Source organism: Megalobrama amblycephala, linkage group LG3 (assembly GCF_018812025.1).
Source record: "Megalobrama amblycephala isolate DHTTF-2021 linkage group LG3, ASM1881202v1, whole genome shotgun sequence".
In the NCBI taxonomy this organism is placed as follows: domain Eukaryota; kingdom Metazoa; phylum Chordata; class Actinopteri; order Cypriniformes; family Xenocyprididae; genus Megalobrama; species Megalobrama amblycephala.
The window spans coordinates 13,190,184-13,209,496 of record NC_063046.1 but is presented as its reverse complement, the minus strand read 5'-3'; the positions used below and the strand labels follow the sequence as shown (position 1 = coordinate 13,209,496).

At 41.8% G+C, this 19,313-nt stretch overlaps 1 long non-coding RNA gene across 1 annotated transcript; it reads left to right on the top strand.

The window, feature by feature from the left end:
- The first annotated feature begins 5,267 nt into the window (after window positions 1-5,267).
- Window positions 5,268-6,540, top strand: LOC125264579. Its single transcript, XR_007184102.1, has 2 exons — window positions 5,268-5,650; window positions 6,026-6,540. It is a non-coding gene; the product is annotated as an uncharacterized LOC125264579 (long non-coding RNA).
- Window positions 6,541-19,313: the final 12,773 nt, after the last annotated feature.

Sequence of the window (19,313 nt, the reverse complement as noted above, 5' to 3'; positions counted from 1 at the left end):
AGTTCAAGATTAGTTTGAGCAAACTCGGTTAAAAAGGTTAGCAGTGTTAAAATCTCCAGAGCAGGTTTTATTCTGGGTTTGACTAAAACTGGAGCTGTGAGTGTGACATGTAGCTATCTGATGCAATAAAGCCACTCCCCCATCTGCTAATGATTTATTATATGTATATTATATGAATTTATAATTACGTATAATTCATATATTCATAATTGACTATTAATATTAAACTTTGCTTTTAAATTAATATAAATATAATACATGCATTAACATATAAAAGCTTTTAAACATATTAAGCTTACATGTATTTGAGCACTTTATGATCCTATATAACTTATTAGGCCTATTTGTTTGTTCACGTGCATTGATATAGTCAGATATTTTCTTTCAGCTGCCTTCTCAAACTTTCACTGCAGAAGCAGTGTTTATTCCTGCCTTGTACATGCATTTAATTTCATGATATTTTTCATAATGATCTCTTAATCTTCAGAAGAGAAGTGAATAGTGCCAGCTCTCTCGCAAGAAGTGAATAAAAGTGATGCTCTCCATGTTCCATGTTTATGGCTGGATCAAACCTGAGTTGACAGAGAACGTTTATACCATGTGTTGTGAGCCCGCTGAACCTGAACGTAAACCACAAAGCAATATTCCTTGATGACCAATCTTAGGAGTACAATCCATCTTGAGACCCACCCAAAACTTTTTAGTGAAATATTTATTTTTATTTAAAACATTTTAGTGAAATAAGCATACATTTGTTTATGACTATTACTATGGATCTATGAGACCATGAAAGATGCTATTCTGCTGCCAATCTGCCTTGAGACCTAATATAAACAAAGTCAGATGACTGGCCTTAAAGACCCCCTGTGGTGAAAATCAAGTTTTTAATGTTTATATGTTTATGTGGTGCTTTTAATATGCTTTAAGACAAACCATGTGCAAATTCATCAGTCAAACACCATTGCTGGGTATTTTCTCTTTAAAACTGCAGTGAACCAAAGACCATCTCAAAAACACGTTTTCAAATTGCCCTTGTTTTCTACATCGAAAACATGTTATAACCAATCCCGTCAACGTGCGGGGTGGGCTTTAGCATATCATTAACTATGCTGTGAAGCAGGGGGGGTCACAAGAAGCCAGGTAATGCTAGTATGTTTTTCTGTTGATATGAAAATTGGGTACATTTAACAATATTGCCGGTGAATTATGTAAATTATGTTATGATGAACTATATGCCTTTATCCAGTCTCCACTGACATTCTAAGTTGTTCAAAGCATTTATAAGGATGCTGATTTTTAGAAGGTAGACTGAGATGGCGAACAGGAACATGGTTTATGTAACATTAGCAACACATTATTAGCTGTTTGATAACAGTCAAGCAAAAAGCTAATCATATTAATTAGCATTAGCCTATGTATTTGACGTTACAGATAAGAGCGATACATGAAACGCATTACCATTCTGATACATTGACTTGTAGATGAGCCTGTATAATTCTCTCATCCACTTCTTATGAATCAGTTTCTGGTTCAAACATATAGGCATATGGCTAAATTAAACCAGTATTTCCAGCAAGGGTGTAGAGTTACATTCAAGCTGTTTTAAGGCATGAAGAAATTTTTTTCACAAAAAAATCTTTAAATAAATGTCATTTTGGTGAAAAGATAAGTTTTAAGGGATAAAATTATTAACTACAGGGGGACTTTAAGTGGTTGGTTCCCTATATAACATCTGGGTGAATCGAACACTTCCTCTTGCCTGGAACACCTTAGTTCAATTCGAGTGACAAGAGATGGTGATGGTCAATATTTGGTCTCATAGATCCATTGTTATAGTTATAACTTACAATCTATTTCGATCTTACTCAGACCATCACCACGGTCTTACCTTGGATGACTATTGCCATCAAGGTCCATCATAAGAGTGTATTTGTTGATGTTAATGCAGGTAGTGGTGTTAGCCACCGAGAAAATTAGTCTCTGCAATGCTCACGGAAATTTGATGTTGTGCCTCCTACTCAGAGACTGGTTAACTTTGCACGTGGTAAAACTGATGTTAATGTTTGCCAGTTTTTCTTTAACACTGGACACTGGAAAAATGAATGTCCAGTGTTGGCAGGCAAACTGAGGTCGCTAGGTAAAAAGGTCAATTCGGTTGTTCCAACATTATTCTGATTCTGATTTCAATTACGCTTCGTTTATTACTGATAATAATAGGGATAGGGATGCAGACTTTGTCCCCTTCTTTTGCACAGAGTTAACTTAAAACTTCGGATTTAGTTGAAGGAGAGGTAACCCTTGGAATGTGTCCATTGTTACCCATGATTGGTGTTTCTGTAATTCTGGGAAATAATTTGGCAGGGGGCGAGTGTGGAGAGATGTTGTTCCTCCACTTGTAGTTTCATTTACTCTGTTGAAAGAGCAAAATGATGAATTGGTGCAAGAATTCCCTGAGGTGTTTGTGTCCTGTGCCGTAACACACACAATGAGTCATACTTAATAATCTGAATGTATAGAAGTGTCCAAACTTGACGTACCTGGTTTATCTGTTCTCTCTCATATTTCTCATTGTGACTTAGTAGCTGTGCAGCATAAAGATCCTGCTTTACAAGCTCTATTCACTGCTGTAATGCCCCCTGAGGAGGTGGAGAGTGTGGCAAACGGCTACTTTATGCAGGATGAGTTGCTGTTGAGGAAGTGGATTCATCAAAATGAAGATTCAGGCAGTGAGGCAATAATTTAGGTAGAGTGCCTGGTTAATTTAAGGAAGGGCTATTAAGTGCTGCCCATGGTGATGTTGCTGACCATTTGGGAGTGAAAAAAATGATTACCTGGTTTTGTGGCAATTCTATTGGCCTAGTCTTAAAAAAGATGTCGCGGCATTTATTAAAACATGCCATACCTGCCACGTGGTGGGTAAACCCAATCAGGCTTTAAAACCTGTGCCATTGTGTCTGATACTGGTAATAAATCAACCTTTCGAACACATAGGGCCCTATTTTAAAGATCGAAGTGCATGGTGCAGGTGCACTTAGGGCATGTCAGAATCCACTTTTGCTAGTTTAAGAAAGGAAAAAATGGTCGCATTGTCCAAAAGGGTTGTACCTAGTCTCTTAATAAGTCATGGGTGTGTTTTGGGCATAACATGCAATAAACCAATCAGAGTGTCATCTCCCATTCCCTTTAAAAGCCTGGTGTGCTTGCATCATGGCGGATTGCTATTTACATGGCGGAATATAGACACCCTCAACCTGACGAGTCAGTTTAAAGCTGCTGTCCGTAACTTTTTTTATGTTCAAAATTTACAAAAATTATATAATGAGAATGTACAACATGAATCCATTTTCCAAACCGTGTTTTTGTCTTACCCTGAATCATTATGGTACACTTATAATAAGTGTTTATATTCGGACTATTTCAGACCAGACTGGTAGGACCCGCCGCAGAGTATCACAGTAACTGTGTGACTCGCCATAGACATACAAGGAAAAAAAGTAGCTCCGGCTACAATGTTCTTCTGCAAGACGTGTGCAGTTCTGTTTATTAACCGCTAGAGGGCCAAAAATAGCAGACTGCAGCTTTAAATACATGTGTGCATTGGCACGATTGGTCAAATAATTAGCCAGTTTCATTCATCATTACTGTAAATAGGTAATTCTGATATATGCAATGACTATCCATTATGACATGTAGGCATTTTTATCTTTACGTACACAATAATAATCTTTTACATTGTAATCCTTTTATCATTAATATTTGGCATATTTGTGTGCTGCTGCGTGTCCCTGTGTGAGTGTCCGGGCATTGTACACCCGCCTATAGGCACATATTACTAACACACCCTTTAAATAAAAAAAAATAAAAAATACTGCACCATTGACTTTAGACCAAGTTTTTGTTGGGCAATTGCGCAGTCGTGTTCCGTTGCCTCAAAATAGCATCACGCCAACAATGTGCCTGAACATGAATCTCATTTTCAGACCAGCACTCCCATGGGCGAATAGATGGGCATGAGTACATTTGCTATTTAAACAACGTTGGTGCTGGACTTGAAAATGATAACTGCGTTGGGCTGAAACTAGCAAAAAACACTTGTGTCGCGCCTGGCGTCGCATTGCGCCAGGTGTATGATAGGGCCCATAATGATTGACTCTGTTGGGCCATTGCCTCCGTCCAAATCAGGTAACTTGTATTTGCTTACAGTTATGTGTCAAACAGCTCATTATCCTGCGGCATATCCCTTGCATAAGATCACTATTAAGGCTGTGGTTAAAGCTTCAATGCAATTTATTTCTATTTTTGGTATACCTAAGATTGTTCAGAGTGATCGAGGGACACATTTTATGTCTGGAATGTTTGTGGAGATTTTGAAACAGCTTGGTGTGAAACAACAGTCTAGTGCATGTCAACCTGTGTTAGAGCATTTTCATCAATCCCTGAAGTCGCTGTTGCGTGCTTACTGTATTGAATTGAACAGGGATTGGGAAGACGGGCTGCCTTGGTTAATGCTCGTGGCCCGGGAGGTGACACGAGAGTTTAGATTTTAGTCCAAACAAATTAGTTTTTGGTCATACAGTGCGGAGACCACTCTCAGTTTTGCAAGAGGAATTAAAGGGCAAAGAACCGCCTCAAAATCTGTCCGATTATGTTAATGAGTTTCGTAGGCGTTTGTTTTTGGCAGGACAAAAAGCACAAGAACATCTTGTAAAGGCTCAAATAAAAATGAAAAGATTGTTTGATCGCCGTACAGAATGTCATGTCTTAAGTCTGGGAGATCAAGTATTGGTTTTGTTGCCATATCCTTGATCTCCTTTTCATGCCCGATTTTCTGGCCCATATACAGTTGTACAAAAGGTTCTGGAACAAGACTATATAGTTCCTACTCCTGATGCGCACACATCTGATACATAATTCTGTGGACATTGGTGATGTGCAACCAATATGTCAACTTTTATCGGGTCTCTTTTGAGAAACAAAAAGTATTTGAATCTGAGGTCCAGTATGTGCTTGACAATGCTCAACATTCATTTTCTGGGCTGGGCATTGATTTATTTGTTAGTAAAAAAAAAAAGCGGATGGTACACATAGGTTCTGCACTGATTACCAAAAGTTAAATAAAATAACTAGGCCCGATGAATTTTCTCTTACCCGCATGGAGGACTGTGTTGGCCGGGCATTGTTTGAGCGTCTTGTTGAAGCGCACCTTACAGTCAACCTGTCAAAATGTGAATTTGCCCAGGCCACAGTGAAGTACTTGGGTAAGGAGGTGTGTAACCCATGTTGAAATATGACATAAATAAGAATAAATAGTTTAAAAGCTGAAATTAAGTGATTCATTTAATGTAAATTAATTCATCAGGGTTAATTAAAAATGTTAATACAACAATTTAATGTTTAAGATTAAAAGTATGCCGACAGAAAATTCATGTCACTGCCCCTTTAAGGGATTAGTGACCTTAGATGCAGCACTTAAGTGACGCTGCAGCAGAGACCTGAGGGAGAGAACGAGCTGTTCTCTCCCTGAGAAGCTGAGAAGAGTGTTTAATAAGTAGAGAAAAGAGTGAAAAAGTTGATTTTGCTGTTGAAAAACATAACTTACCTGGTCAGGAACTGACAGGGATTTTATGAGAACTAAGCCACACCGGTTTTGGTGAGTTTGAGTTGTTTTCTTGCATTTTGCCGTGTTGTACTTTTTTTTTTTTTTCTCTTTCTCTGGCGGAGAGCTAACATTAAAAAATGTAGCTGTTTACAAGGAAATGCTTCGCCATAAACTGTTTACCAGTTAATATTTTGGGTTTATGAAAACTGTGAATGTTATAAAAGTGAACGTATGCTTTGTAAATGAAAGATGTGCGGTATTTGTGTGAGAAATGGAGCCGTGAGTTAAAAGAGGCCGCTCCGCCGCCATTATTGAGGTGAAAAAGCACCGTAGCAGTAATGTTACAACTCAGAGACTGTGAAACATTCATTTGTGTAATTTGAGGATTTAAAAAGAGATTTATTGTGTTTATGACCTGTTACACAGGTCAGGTTTTTTTGCTTGGTTTGAGGCTCGGTCGGAGCGAGGATTGGTCTTCGGTGTGCGGGTGTGCACATGCACGGACGGGATTCAGGATGGCGAGCCAGACCCAGACTTTCAACTCATCTTCTCCATCGCATCAGTGAGGAAATCTCCTGCGTACGGTGACTCGCTGCCAGAGTGGTAGGAGTATCAGGAATTGTTTTTGAACTGAACTGGAAACCGATTGAATTATTATTTTTGGACTGAATCGAACTGAAACTTCATTGAACTGAATAATTGAACTCACATTTGGACTTGAACTTGAGTTTAAGGTGTTATACTTTTATTTTCATATTGAGTTCATATGTTTGAACGTGATTGGAAAGGCTTGTGGTCCACTTTGATTTGGTTGTAAATTGAAGGTATTTTCTTACCTGTAAAAGAAAGAGAAAAGAGTTAACTCAGGAAGAAAAATAGGAATTCCAAAATAGGTGCAACCTAGGAAAAGACCGGTCTAACTTAGATTAGCCTGATTAAAATAACTTAGGTGAACTAGAGAACAAAAAGAAAGTGAAATACCTTTTCATTTATTATACTTACCTCGATATTACGAACCTGCAGGGTATTTTTTTGGTTTTGTGTTCCAACTGTATATTCCAAATCCCTAACTCAGCTATAGTTAGTGGTATAGCCGATACAGAAACTGATGAAGAACTATATGATTTCCTGAAACAATATGGTTCCATTCAAAGGGTAATCCCAGTAGATTTCGCTGAGCCAGCGTCAGACAAACAGGTTGTAGTAGAGTATGTGTATGGTACAGCTATGCAGTCTCTCTTACCTTTATTGCCACACAGACTCAACAGTAAGACACGGACTGATGTCACTTATCACATTAGAGCCTTAGCCAGTGTCTACACACCTGTAGCTAGTAAAACAGCTACACAGACTTACCTTTCAGAGTTAAAGGACATTGCAAAACTGACTGGCAAAGACTTTGCAGCTGTCCTCAGAGAAGAGCTCTCCGTCATCAGTGAGAGTGTCGATCTAGATCAATCAGAAACTCAAGATGAAGATATGGAACAGAACTCACCTGATACCCCCGGTCAATATGGCCCTGAAAATGCTGCACAAGTAAGCCCCCTGCCCAGTACGGCCCCAGGGCTGCATGTTCAACATCATTGGTCTCCACCACAATCTAAAGAAAAGACACAGCCTGCTCTGAAACTTTCTGACGTCAACCCACCTGACATACAAAAAGTAATAGTCGAGCACATAGTGAGAAATGAGGATTCTGCTCTGTAGGTGCACACTTCTTTGAGACTCAGACCCTTCTCTGGGCGTTTCCCCCGACCCAACAATGAAGTGGATTACGAGACATGGTGTTCCAATGTGGAATTTCTCCTTAAAGACACAACACAGTCTGATCTTTACAAGTCACGAAAGCTTCTTGAAAGTCTCTTATCACCCGCTAGCGATATTGTGAAGCACCTGACACCTGAATCTCCCCTTAAAGCGTACTTAGAGATCTTGGACTCCGCCTTCAGCACTGTCAAGGACGGAGATGACCTTTTCGCAAAGTATCTAAACACAATGCAAGATAACGGTGAGAAGCCCTCAGCTTATCTACAACGGCTGCAAGTGATGCTGAACACCACCCTCAGGAGGGGAGGTGTAACCGCAAGTGACCTTGACCGGCATCTTCTCAGACAGTTTGTCAGAGGCTGCTGGGACAACATCTTGATAGCTGAACTCCAGCTAGAACAAAAGAAGCAGAACCCACCTACCTTCGCTGAACTCCTCCTGTTACTCCGCACAGCAGAAGATAAGCATACTTCCAAAGCATCCCGCATGAAACGGCACCTCAATATTGCAAAGCCAAGAGTGTCATCTTATTATCAAGGTATTTATGTGCAGAGTGAAGAAGACTGCAGCCCATCTCAGCCAGCTCTTGATCACAGATCTGAAATCCAAGACCTAAAGAAACAAATAGCTAGTTTACAGTCCCAGCTCACACGTATCACGCAGAAAGACAGTAGAAAGGCTAAATCAGCTGCCAGACCAGTAGCTCCCCAAACAGCTACCACTCCAACATCTCAAAGGCTGCACCACAGCCGAGATGTAAACAACAACACAAGCAATAGACCAAGGCCCTGGTATTGCTTTAGATGTGGAGAGGATGGACACATTAAGCCTCATTGTGAAAGTGAGCCAAACCCATCTCTTGTAGCTGAGAAGAGAAAGCAGCTAAGAGAAAATCAGTTAGCATGGGACACTGAAAATGGTGCTTCAAAGCCTGATCATTTAAACTAGACCCAGTTCCGGTTGTGGGACAAACGGGGACTGGAACACAGACAAAGTGTCCCAAAAAGAAGCTGCACAGAGCCCGTGTGTACTCTCACACACAAAAACAGACAGTGACCCTGCCGAAAGGGCTACTTGGAGCCAAGTGCACTGCACAAGTGACCATAGGTAACAAAGACTGTAGATGCTTGTTGGATTCAGGCTCTCAAGTAACAACGATCCCCAACTCTTTCTATTTAGAGAACCTGTCTCACTTACCTATGAATTCCTTGAATGACCTGCTTGAAGTGGAAGGAGCCAACGGCCAAAGCATCCCTTACCTTGGCTATGTAGAGGCCACCATCAAATTCCCAAAGAGCTTGCTTGGAGCAGACATCGAGGTGCCCACACTGGGTTTGGTTGTACCTGACATGCGCTCCACCTTGTCATCAGTGCTTATAGGCACAAATACTTTGGATGTTCTCTATGAAAAGTATGCAGATATCGCACCTCAGAACTATGAGTCTCTTCCTTACGGCTACAAAGTTGTCTTAAAGACCCTTGAAATCAGGAAAAGACAGTCTGTTGATTCCAGTTTAGGAGAGGTGAGGCTTCATAGTAGGGACTTTGAGACCATTGCAGCTGGACAGACCAAAGTCCTTGAAGGATCAGTGAGCCACAGGACAACTGATGTTGGAAAGTGGGTGATGGTAGAGTCATCAAAGTCATTTTCCCTGCCAGGTGGCATCCTGGTGACAGATAGCTTGGTAAGCCTACCATCAAAACTACCACGCCGCATACCAGTCATGCTCAAGAATGAGTCACATCATGACATCACTCTATCCCCAAAGGCTATAATAGCAGAGATACATGCTGTCAAGAGTGTTCAATCAATTAAGACTTCTGACTCAGACCTTCCCACAAAACCTGACCGAAAATTAAATCTCAACCTTGACTTCACTGATTCTCCTGTACCCAATGAGTGGAAAGAGAGGATAACTGAGAAATTAAGTTCCATGCCGGAGGTGTTTTGCACTGCACGAGCTTGATTTTGGTCGCACTGACAAAATAAAACATCATATAACCCTCAGTGACGAGACAACATTCAAACATAGACCAAGACCTATACACCCCCAAGATATAGAGGCTGTGCGTAACCATCTCCAGCAACTCCTTGATGCAGAAGTCATCCGTGAATCAGAGTCGCCTTTCTCCGATTGTCATCGTCAGGAAAAAGAATGGCGATGTCAGACTCTGCATAGACTACAGAAAGTTGAACACCCAAACTTTAAAAGATTCATATGCCTTACCTAATCTAGAGGAGTCATTCTCGGCGTTGACTGGGTCCAAATGGTTCTCAGTGCTCGATCTCAAATCAGGCTTCTATCAAATAGAGATGGAGGAAGCAGACAAACACAAAACCGCATTCGTCTGCCCACTGGGATTCTTCGAGTTCAACAGGATGCCTCAGGGGATAACTAACGCCCCTAGCACGTTTCAGAGGCTTATGGAGCGCTGTATGGGAGAGTTGAACTTGAAGCAAGCCCTAGTTTTTCTTGATGACCTCATCGTCTTTTCCTCAACACTGGAGGAACACGAGGAAAGGTTGATGCGCGTGCTCAACCAATTGAAAGAGTTTGGCTTGAAACTCTCGCCAGGGAAGTGCAAGTTCTTCCAAACTTCTGTAAAGTACCTCGGCCACATCGTGTCTGAAAGGGGCATCGAAACTGATCCAGACAAAGTAGCAGCATTAAAAACCTGGCCAAAACCAAACAATCTTAAAGAGCTAAGAACCTTCCTGGGTTTCTGCGGTTATTACCGCCGGTTCGTAAAAGACTACTTAAAGATTGTGAAGCCACTCAATGAGCTCACTGCTGGCTATCCGCCGCTGAGAAAGCACATTAAAACCACAGAGAACCCTGAGAAATACTATAACCCAAAGGACCTCTTTGGTGACAGATGGACGCCTGCTTGCCAGGCAGCGTTCGACACCATAATCGAAAAACTTACAACAGCACCCATCCTCGGGTTTGCTGACCCCAAGCTCCCCTACATTTTACACACAGATGCGAGCACCTCAGGACTCGGTGCTGCCCTTTACCAGGAGCAACAGGAACGGAAGCGAGTTGTTGCTTATGCAAGTCGAGGTCTGTCGAAATGTGAGTCTAGGTATCCTGCACATAAATTAGAATTCCTTGCCCTTAAATGGGCAGTGACAGAGAAATTCCAGGACTACCTATACGGGAATACGTTCCTTGCTGTCACTGATAGCAATCCATTAACATACATTCTTACCTCTGCTAAGCTCGACGCCACGAGCTACAGATGGTTGGCCGCTCTGTCAACATTTGATTTCCAGCTACAATATAGAGCCGGTAAGCAAAATCAAGACGCAGACGGGCTGTCCAGGCGTCCCCACGGCAGATTACCTGATGACACATCATCACAAAAAGAGTTGGAGAGGGTACAACAATTCACAAAAAGACACTTGTCAGGGGCTGATTATGCACACCTGGATGAAAACACCATCAAAGCTATCTGTGAGAAGCACTTGGTTTGCCAAATGATCAACAGTCACTCTGGGGAAACATCACCCAGCACCACCTTGGTTGTGTCACTTGCCCATCATCCAAAAGCTCTCCCACAAAGCTTTGAAGAAGAGGATCAGCTTGGTGGCTTACCTGTCATCCCCTCATTGGCACCAGCTGAATTAAGAGACAAGCAAAATGCCGATCCCTGCATCCGTGAAATACTCAGGCAAGTGGAGTTAGAAGAGAAACCCCCACCATCCTTGAGGAAAGAACTTCCTGAGCTTGGTCTCTTATTAAGAGAGTGGGACAAACTTACGGTCTTAAATGGTGTTTTGTATCGCAAGCGGCAAGAGGGTGCTCAGACCCACTACCAGCTTGTGCTCCCCGAAGTCCTGAGATCCTTAGTCCTCAAGAGCCTCCATGACGACATTGGCCACATGGGCGCAGAGCGCATCCTAGATCTCGTCCGGAAGCGTTTCTATTGGCCCAAAATGTCAGCCGAGGTGGAAACTAAGGTCAAAACCTGCAACCGCTGCATACGACTTAAGACTATGCCCGAGAAAGCTGCACCGTTCGTCAACATCATCGCTACAAGACCACTCGAACTTGTGTGCATGGATTTTCTCAGTGTGGAGCCGGACTCCAGTAACACCAAAGACATCCTGGTCATTACCAACCATTTTACGAAATATGCAGTGGCTATCCCCACCCCGAATCAGAAAGCCAGGACAGTGGCCAAGAGCCTGTGGGACCACTTTTTCGTCCATTATGGCATCCCTGAAAAACTCCACAGTGACCAAGGTCCCGACTTTGAGTCCCGAACAATAAAAGAACTGTGTGAGCTCATTGGCACTCAAAAGATAAGAACCACCCCTTACCATCCGAGAGGGAACCCTGTAGAACGCTTCAACAGGACCTGCTCAACATGTTGGGAACCCTCGAGAATCAGAAAAAGAGTCACTGGCGGGATTACGTCAAACCATTAGTACACGCTTATAATTGTACTAAAAACGAGACAACTGGTTTTACCCCTTACGAGTTAATGTTCGGGCGTTAGCTAAGATTGCCAGTTGACCTAGCCTTTGGCCTACCAGTCAATCACCAGCCAGGCTCACACTCGCAATATGTTCGCAATCTGAAATCCCAACTCAAAGACAGTTACAAAGTAGCAACTGAGAATGCTTAAAAAAGACAGCCAGTCGCAACAAAGCGAGGTTTGACAAGCATGTTGTTGACTCCACCTTGAAGGAAGGCGACAGAGTCTTGGTTCGAAACATCCGCCTTAGAGGCAAGCACAAGCTGGCCGACAGGTGGGAGTCCGATGTGTATGTTGTCCTAAGACAGTCTGGAGACGTTCCAGTGTATGTTGTGAGGCCCGAGACAAGAGATGGTCCACAAAGAACTCTTCATCGTGACCTCCTGCTGCCATGCGGTTTCCTTCCTGTGACCTCAATCGAAAGTGAAACTAACTCGTCAATGGCAGTAAGACGACCAAGAACTCGACAGCATCCTAAAAATGACAATTCTGATGGAGCTGATGGGGATGAATCCCAATCTGACCCTGAGGAATATCACTATGATGGACACAGAAATCTAAGAGTGGAAATATTGGGTTTTGACCCGACCCCTGAACCCATAGAACACTTACCAGAAAGGGTTGAACAGGAACCCTCCAAAGAGTTGACTGCTGTTAAGCAAGATCCTCCAAACGTAGCCAAAGCTTTTCCTGAGGATGTTCCAGTAGAGGCTTGTGACCTGAACTTACCTGATCCTGGAAACAATGACTTACCTGATCCTGGAAACAATGACTTACCTGATACTGAAGAGAGCAGCTCAACCGCTGGACAGGAAACTGGAAACCTACCTGAGGAAGACCTGGATAATGTCCATCGTTCTACTCAACCTGCTCAGGAGGGCAAAGAAAACACAAGTGTTATGGACCAAACTGACATCCAGACAGAAGGTGACTGTTCTAGAAGACCTATTAGAGACAGGAAAGCGACTAAAAGACTGACTTACCCTGAGCTAGGGAACCCGTTGATTACAATAGTTCAGTCTTTATTTCAAACCTTGAGTGATGTGTTTACAGATTCCCTTGACGAGCCTCGCTTTCCAAAAACCCCTAGAGTTATGGCAGTATAGATTCAGAATGCACAGGGACGTGCATTAGGTAAAGAGGGGAGGATGTAACCCATGTTGAAATATGACATAAATAAGAATAAATAGTTTAAAAGCTGAAATTAAGTGATTCATTTAATGTAAATTAATTCATCAGGGTTAATTGAAAATGTTAATACAACAATTTCATGTTTAAGATTAAAAGTATGCCGACAGAAAATTCATGTCACTGCCCCTTTAAGGGATTAGTGACCTTAGATGCAGCACTTAAGTGACGCTGCAGCAGAGACCTGAGAGAGAGAACGAGCTGTGTTTAATAAGTAGAGAAAAGAGTGAAAAAGTTGATTTTGCTGTTGAAAAACATAACTTACCTGGTCAGGAACTGACAGGGATTTTATGAGAACTAAGCCACACCGGTTTTGGTGAGTTTGAGTTGTTTTCTCGCATTTTGCCGTGTTGTACTTTTTTTTTTTTTTCTCTTTCTCTGGCGGAGGGCTAACATTAAAAAATGTAGCTGTTTACAAGGAAATGCTTCGCCATAAACTGTTTACCAGTTAATATTTTGGGTTTATGAAAACTGTGAATGTTATAAAAGTGAACGTATTCTTTGTAAATGAAAGATGTGCGGTATTTGTGTGAGAAATGGAGCCGTGAGTTAAAAGAGGCCGCTCCGCCGCCATTATTGAGGTGAAAAAGCACCGTAGCAGTAATGTTACAACTCAGAGACTGTGAAACATTCATTTGTGTAATTTGAGGATTTAAAAAGAGATTTATTGTGTTTATGACCTGTTACACAGGTCAGGTTTTTTTGCTTGGTTTGAGGCTCGGTCGGAGCGAGGATTGGTCTTCGGTGTGCGGGTGTGCGCATGCACGGACGGGATTCAGGATGGCGAGCCAGACCCAGACTTTCAACTCATCTTCTCCATTGCATCAGTGAGGAAATCTCCTGCGTACGGTGACTCGCTGCCAGAGTGGTAGGAGTATCAGGAATTGTTTTTGAACTGAACTGGAAACCGATTGAATTATTATTTTTGGACTGAATCGAACTGAAACTTCATTGAACTGAATAATTGAACTCACATTTGGACTTGAACTTGAGTTTAAGGTGTTATACTTTTATTTTCATATTGAGTTCATATGTTTGAACGTGATTGGAAATGCTTGTGGTCCACTTTGATTTGGTTGTAAATTGAAGGTATTTTCTTACCTGTAAAAGAAAGAGAAAAGAGTTAACTCAGGAAGAAAAATAGGAATTCCAAAATAGGTGCAACCTAGGAAAAGACCGGTCTAACTTAGATTAGCCTGATTAAAATAACTTAGGTGAACTAGAGAACAAAAAGAAAGTGAAATACCTTTTCATTTATTATACTTACCTCGATATTACGAACCTTCAGGGTATTTTTTTGGTTTTGTTTTGCAACTGTATATTCCATGTGTGTTTTGCATTCAGTAAATTGCCGGCCTTTTGTATTTAAAGCAACGGTCTCTGGAGTAATTATTGTTTTTGCTCCCCACTCCTTGGAACCTAGAACTGGTCCAGTGGCACAGTAAGTGGTGTGATACCGGTGTTACAGGTGGGACAGGGCAAGGTACATCTCTCTAAGCTAAAGTTTTGGCTATGAAGATCTTTTACCTCCTCCTTCAACCAAAAAGGAGCGGATGCATTTCTTAGGGCTTGTTAGTTACTATCAAAGCTTTTCTCCTCATTTTTCCTCTGTTGTTTCTCCACTGACTATGTTAAAAGGTTCTGTGTATTTTGAGTAGACCTCTAACTGTCAAAGGGCTTTTTACCATGTAAAATTTTTACTGACAACAGCTCGATTTGGTGTTTCCCGAAACCATAGTTCAAACGAACATTCACAAACTGCATCGCAAACTTGTGTGGTTGAAACGACAGCTCTCGAGCTGTGGTTAGAAGCATAGTTTTCTGTTTTTATGACATGTGGACTTAATAAATCATTATCTTGAGCGATATCGAATGTATATGTATATCAAATATATACAAATGTCATTTATATATTTTAGTTTGTCAAGATATTTAAAGCACCATTTTTGTAGAGTGCGCATGTGCATACGTGCTCTAGTACGTAAGAACAAGCATTTGATTTAATCTGGAAATAAAGCAAAATAACTGAGGAAAATGAGAATTAGTCCTCTAATTCCATGTCTAATTTATAGCAGAAATTCTAGCATTAATTAGATCTCAAACGGATTCATATAAAGAAGTTATTACTCCACCACCTGCGTGACATCATTCACCAACGTGGTTGAACGACAAGTTTGCGACAATACGGTTTCGGGAAACAGTCGTGACTAGCTAGTTGATTTGTTCAACAATGCATTGTACTATGGTAGTTCAGAAGCAAGTAAAATCGTTGTTCGGGAAACGCACCCCTGTATGTTTCTTTTCTCAAAATTGTAATATACATCAGAGACATTATTCCATTTTCAAGAAAGAAGCTTTGTCTATGATCTGGGCACTCCAACATTTTGATGTATGTTGGAGGAAGCTCAGAGGTGTTGATGTACTCGGATCATAATCCTGACATTTTTGCATTCATTGCAAGTCCTAATCAATATTTGATGTGGTGGGTTATATTTTTACAACCTTATAACTTGAATAACTTAAACATATCAGAGGGGTTGATAACATTGATAACATGAGTAGTGTTTGATTTCTATGCTGTCAAATTTTCCTTTGCTCTCTACCATTTTACACCTTAAATTGCTTTCAGGATGCAGATTGCTGAGGGTGAAGATGATGGGTAGGTGAGGTGAAAGGGTTAGTTGGTTGAGTTAGTTTTCTCAATCATAGAGCCAAAGTTTCTTCATTGATGTTATTCTTAGTATTTAGTATGTAATTTGGTGTATTTGATAATTTGGTTGTGATTTTTCTTCTTCTTTTTTTTCTTCTTTTGTTTTTTTTTTTTTGTGTGTTATGGTTTCGGATTTTCAAGGGGGGTATGTGACGTCCCAGCCTAGGCTGTGCATGTGGTTTGAGTGTGTTTTTAGCTGCTGTTTGGAGGGGGCGTGGCCGACACACCTTGGGTGCCAAATCTGACCCTCCACTTGAGAGAGAGAAGGTCTGCTTTGATTGGTAGTGGCCTTGTACCAGACGTAGGAGAAGTGGGAACCTTGGCCATTTTGGGGTGATCAGTAAGATTCTGCAATGTTCCAGCTCCACACATTTGAGCACATGAGGAATCAATAGCAGGGGAGGAAAAGTGTATAACAATCCTCCCGGCCACTTGTGAGACAGTGCATCCAGTCCCAAAGGCCCACTTTGGCTGCTCAGAGCAAACTACATCTTACAATGGGTTGATTTGGCTGATGCAAATAGGTCGGTGTGGGTTCTTCCAAACTGAGCCCATATCACATGCACCACCTCTGGGTGTAATCGCCATTGCCCCGGAGGAGGCCCAGTTCGGGAGAGGAGATTGTCTGTCTGGTTTACTACTCCAGGTATGCAGACTGCCCTGGGTGAGGTGAGTGCAGAAGTCTCTTGGTTTCCTGCAGGCAGCGCAGTGACTTGCTGTCACCTTGATAGTTGATAAGATACATTGTCAACATGTTGTTGGTCCTTACAAGGACATGCTTGTCCTGTTAGAATGAAATCAAATGTCTCAGAGATGTATTGATTGCCCTAAGTTCCAGTCATTGATGTGTTACATGGTCCAGGGGAACACCCATGAACCCTTGACTGTTCTGTTTTGAGAGAAAAGATTGTGCCAGAGTAGATAACCTTGTTACTCTCTGTGGAGAGAGAGTCATTGTCAAGGTGTTCAAAACTAACCTGACAAATACTGCTTGTTGCAGTGGTTCGACATTGCTCTTTTCGGTATGGTAACAGTCTCTGTATCTCTCAAGACCTAGTGATGGCCTGGTGCACAGATCAACCAGTCATCCAAGTATGTGTAGCGATGGTAGCCCCTCAACTTTTAAAAATGTAATAATTTCTTTTATATATTTATTAATTTGTTCGGGCGCCAGACAGGCCTTTAATCCTGTCAATAAATTAACTCCGGATAGCTCTTTTAAAAACCACCGTTACATATGAGAGGAACTTGAAAGGACAGAATCAAATTAAACTCATACGGAAACGTCATTTCATTTGCAAATTTATTTTTAGAAAACCCACCAAGAATCATGTAATCATATACCCAACCATAGCAAACATACCCTTAGCTTAAATTATCACAATTAAGACAGTGTTACATTGTGCATTTCACAACACCTCCACAGAGAACAGGACACAAGATACAAAAAACCAAAAAAAACAACAGCCAAAGACACAACTCTAAAAAGTGCAAAACCACTTGACTGGATGTGGGAACGGTATTTGTCCACTGGCGATTTCCCATACATTGGAGTACGCTTAGTCTCAGTCCCGTTTAAACCAACGTTCAACGCATGAATGAATAGAATAACTTTGTCACAATAAACCCATTCGCATATGAAATTTGCACTAAAGGTTAGGCTTTCAGACAGTTATACATTAAAGCAAACAAACTCCAAAAAAAGAAAAAGAACTTGCATGTATGTGTGGGATGGCGTGACTGTTTGAAGTGTGTTGGTGTGTGCGTGTAATGTATGTGCGTCAAGTTTGTACCCGGACTCCCGGAGCTGTTTGTCTTGCGTCAGATGAAGTAGCAGGTAAGTAGCTAGCACCAAAGCTGTTGGCACTACGTTTGCAGCACGGACCAGAAGAACATTCGTAGAGGCATAATCCAAGGCACGCGCCATTGCCGGCAGTCGTAGTAGAGAGTTGAGATGGCGTCTTTGCGACCCAGCTGCACTCTCGCTCACACCGTCACAGCAATCAACCCCAGGGAAGTATAAGCCACTCAGTCTGGTCACTGCTCTCTTTTCACCTCACTTTTCCCCACGCAGGCTCATTTCATTTCTTGCACTGGAGCACCATCTCTTATCATTCAGCCAGCGCACCCTTCCATTACTTGACCTCGCACAGCGCACACGTCACCAGTCACTTCATTTCACGTTCGTACAGGTTTGTACTCACTTCCTCTTTTTTGTTCTCATGAAAATACCCCTCCTTAAACATAGTTCGTCGCATAGTATTCACCTCTTCTCATTGTTCAACAGCGTAAATTATATAATTAAATAATTGGCGAACCAATACCGTTCTGCCACATATGGAAGGATCTTTATACCCACCGCATGAAAAGGGTAAAGACATGGAGAAGAGGGAAAAGCCAAAGGAGAGGTCCTCAAATTGATATGCTTGACCTTGAAAAGAAAAACAGATAAACATTTTGTGGTCCGGATGAATAGGCACATGAAAGTATGTGTCTGTGAGGTCTATAAACCACTCTTTTTGGTTCTGTAACTTCCAATATTTGTGCGGTGGTCAGCATCTTGAATTGCAACACTTTCATTCAGTCACCTTAGGTCTAAGATGGGTCAGAGACCACCATTTTTTTAGGAAATAGGATAAAACACAGTGTGCTGTTAATTGGGCTTTAGCTGAGCAATTGCCTTCTTCCTCAGTAGAGTTGCAATTTCTTTGGATAAAATTTGTGTTTGGACTAGATCCTTGACCACAGTCATGTGGATCCCTGAAAACGGGGGAGGTCATCACTGGAACTGTTTCCATATCTGTTTTTTATTGTAGTGAGTACCCTGTGTTCTGAAGTTTTTTCCTCCCAGCTGTCCAAGCATAGCTGCGAACAGATTCTGGTAATTCCTCCAGTATTGCTATCCTGTTTGTCCATGAGGGCCTGAGACCCTGGGGTTCTGCTTTCTTTTAGGCGCATCCTTGACTAAGGAATGAGACTGTGCCACTTGTCTGTGCATTAGTGCTTGTTTGGCACTCCGGCTGCTGTCAAACCTTCAAAAACAGCTATTCTGTCTTCCGTCAAACTCCCATGGTTCCGACGACTAAACTGCAGAGGCTGAGGGCGCTGACAGCCTCAATAGTCACTTTACCAAGCACCGACTAAGAGTCTGGGTGAAACACATGGCCTGGTGTAACCGGCATGTAGGTCAGTTCCCTTATAGTATCAGGCAGGGAGGTCTGCGCTAACCAGATCTGCCTTCAAGAAAGTATTGCAGATGACATAGTGGCCCCAATGTCCCTAGTGAGCTGGGTGTGCATAACCAGTGCTACATCAACCAAACCCATTATGTCCAGATCCTCCGGACCTTACTCACCAGCTCCGTACGTTTCCAAAGCATCAGAATACAATCCTTGCAAAACAATTATTAACACGATTCAAACTTGTGAAGTGTAACAAAGAAAACAATACCAACCACTTATCTAAAATATACAAGAGAAAAAAAAGAGAAAAAAAATTATCGCAATCCTCAGGGGCACCAGGCACCTGCACTATGCTCGGATTCACCAGATCAGTCTCAGAAGA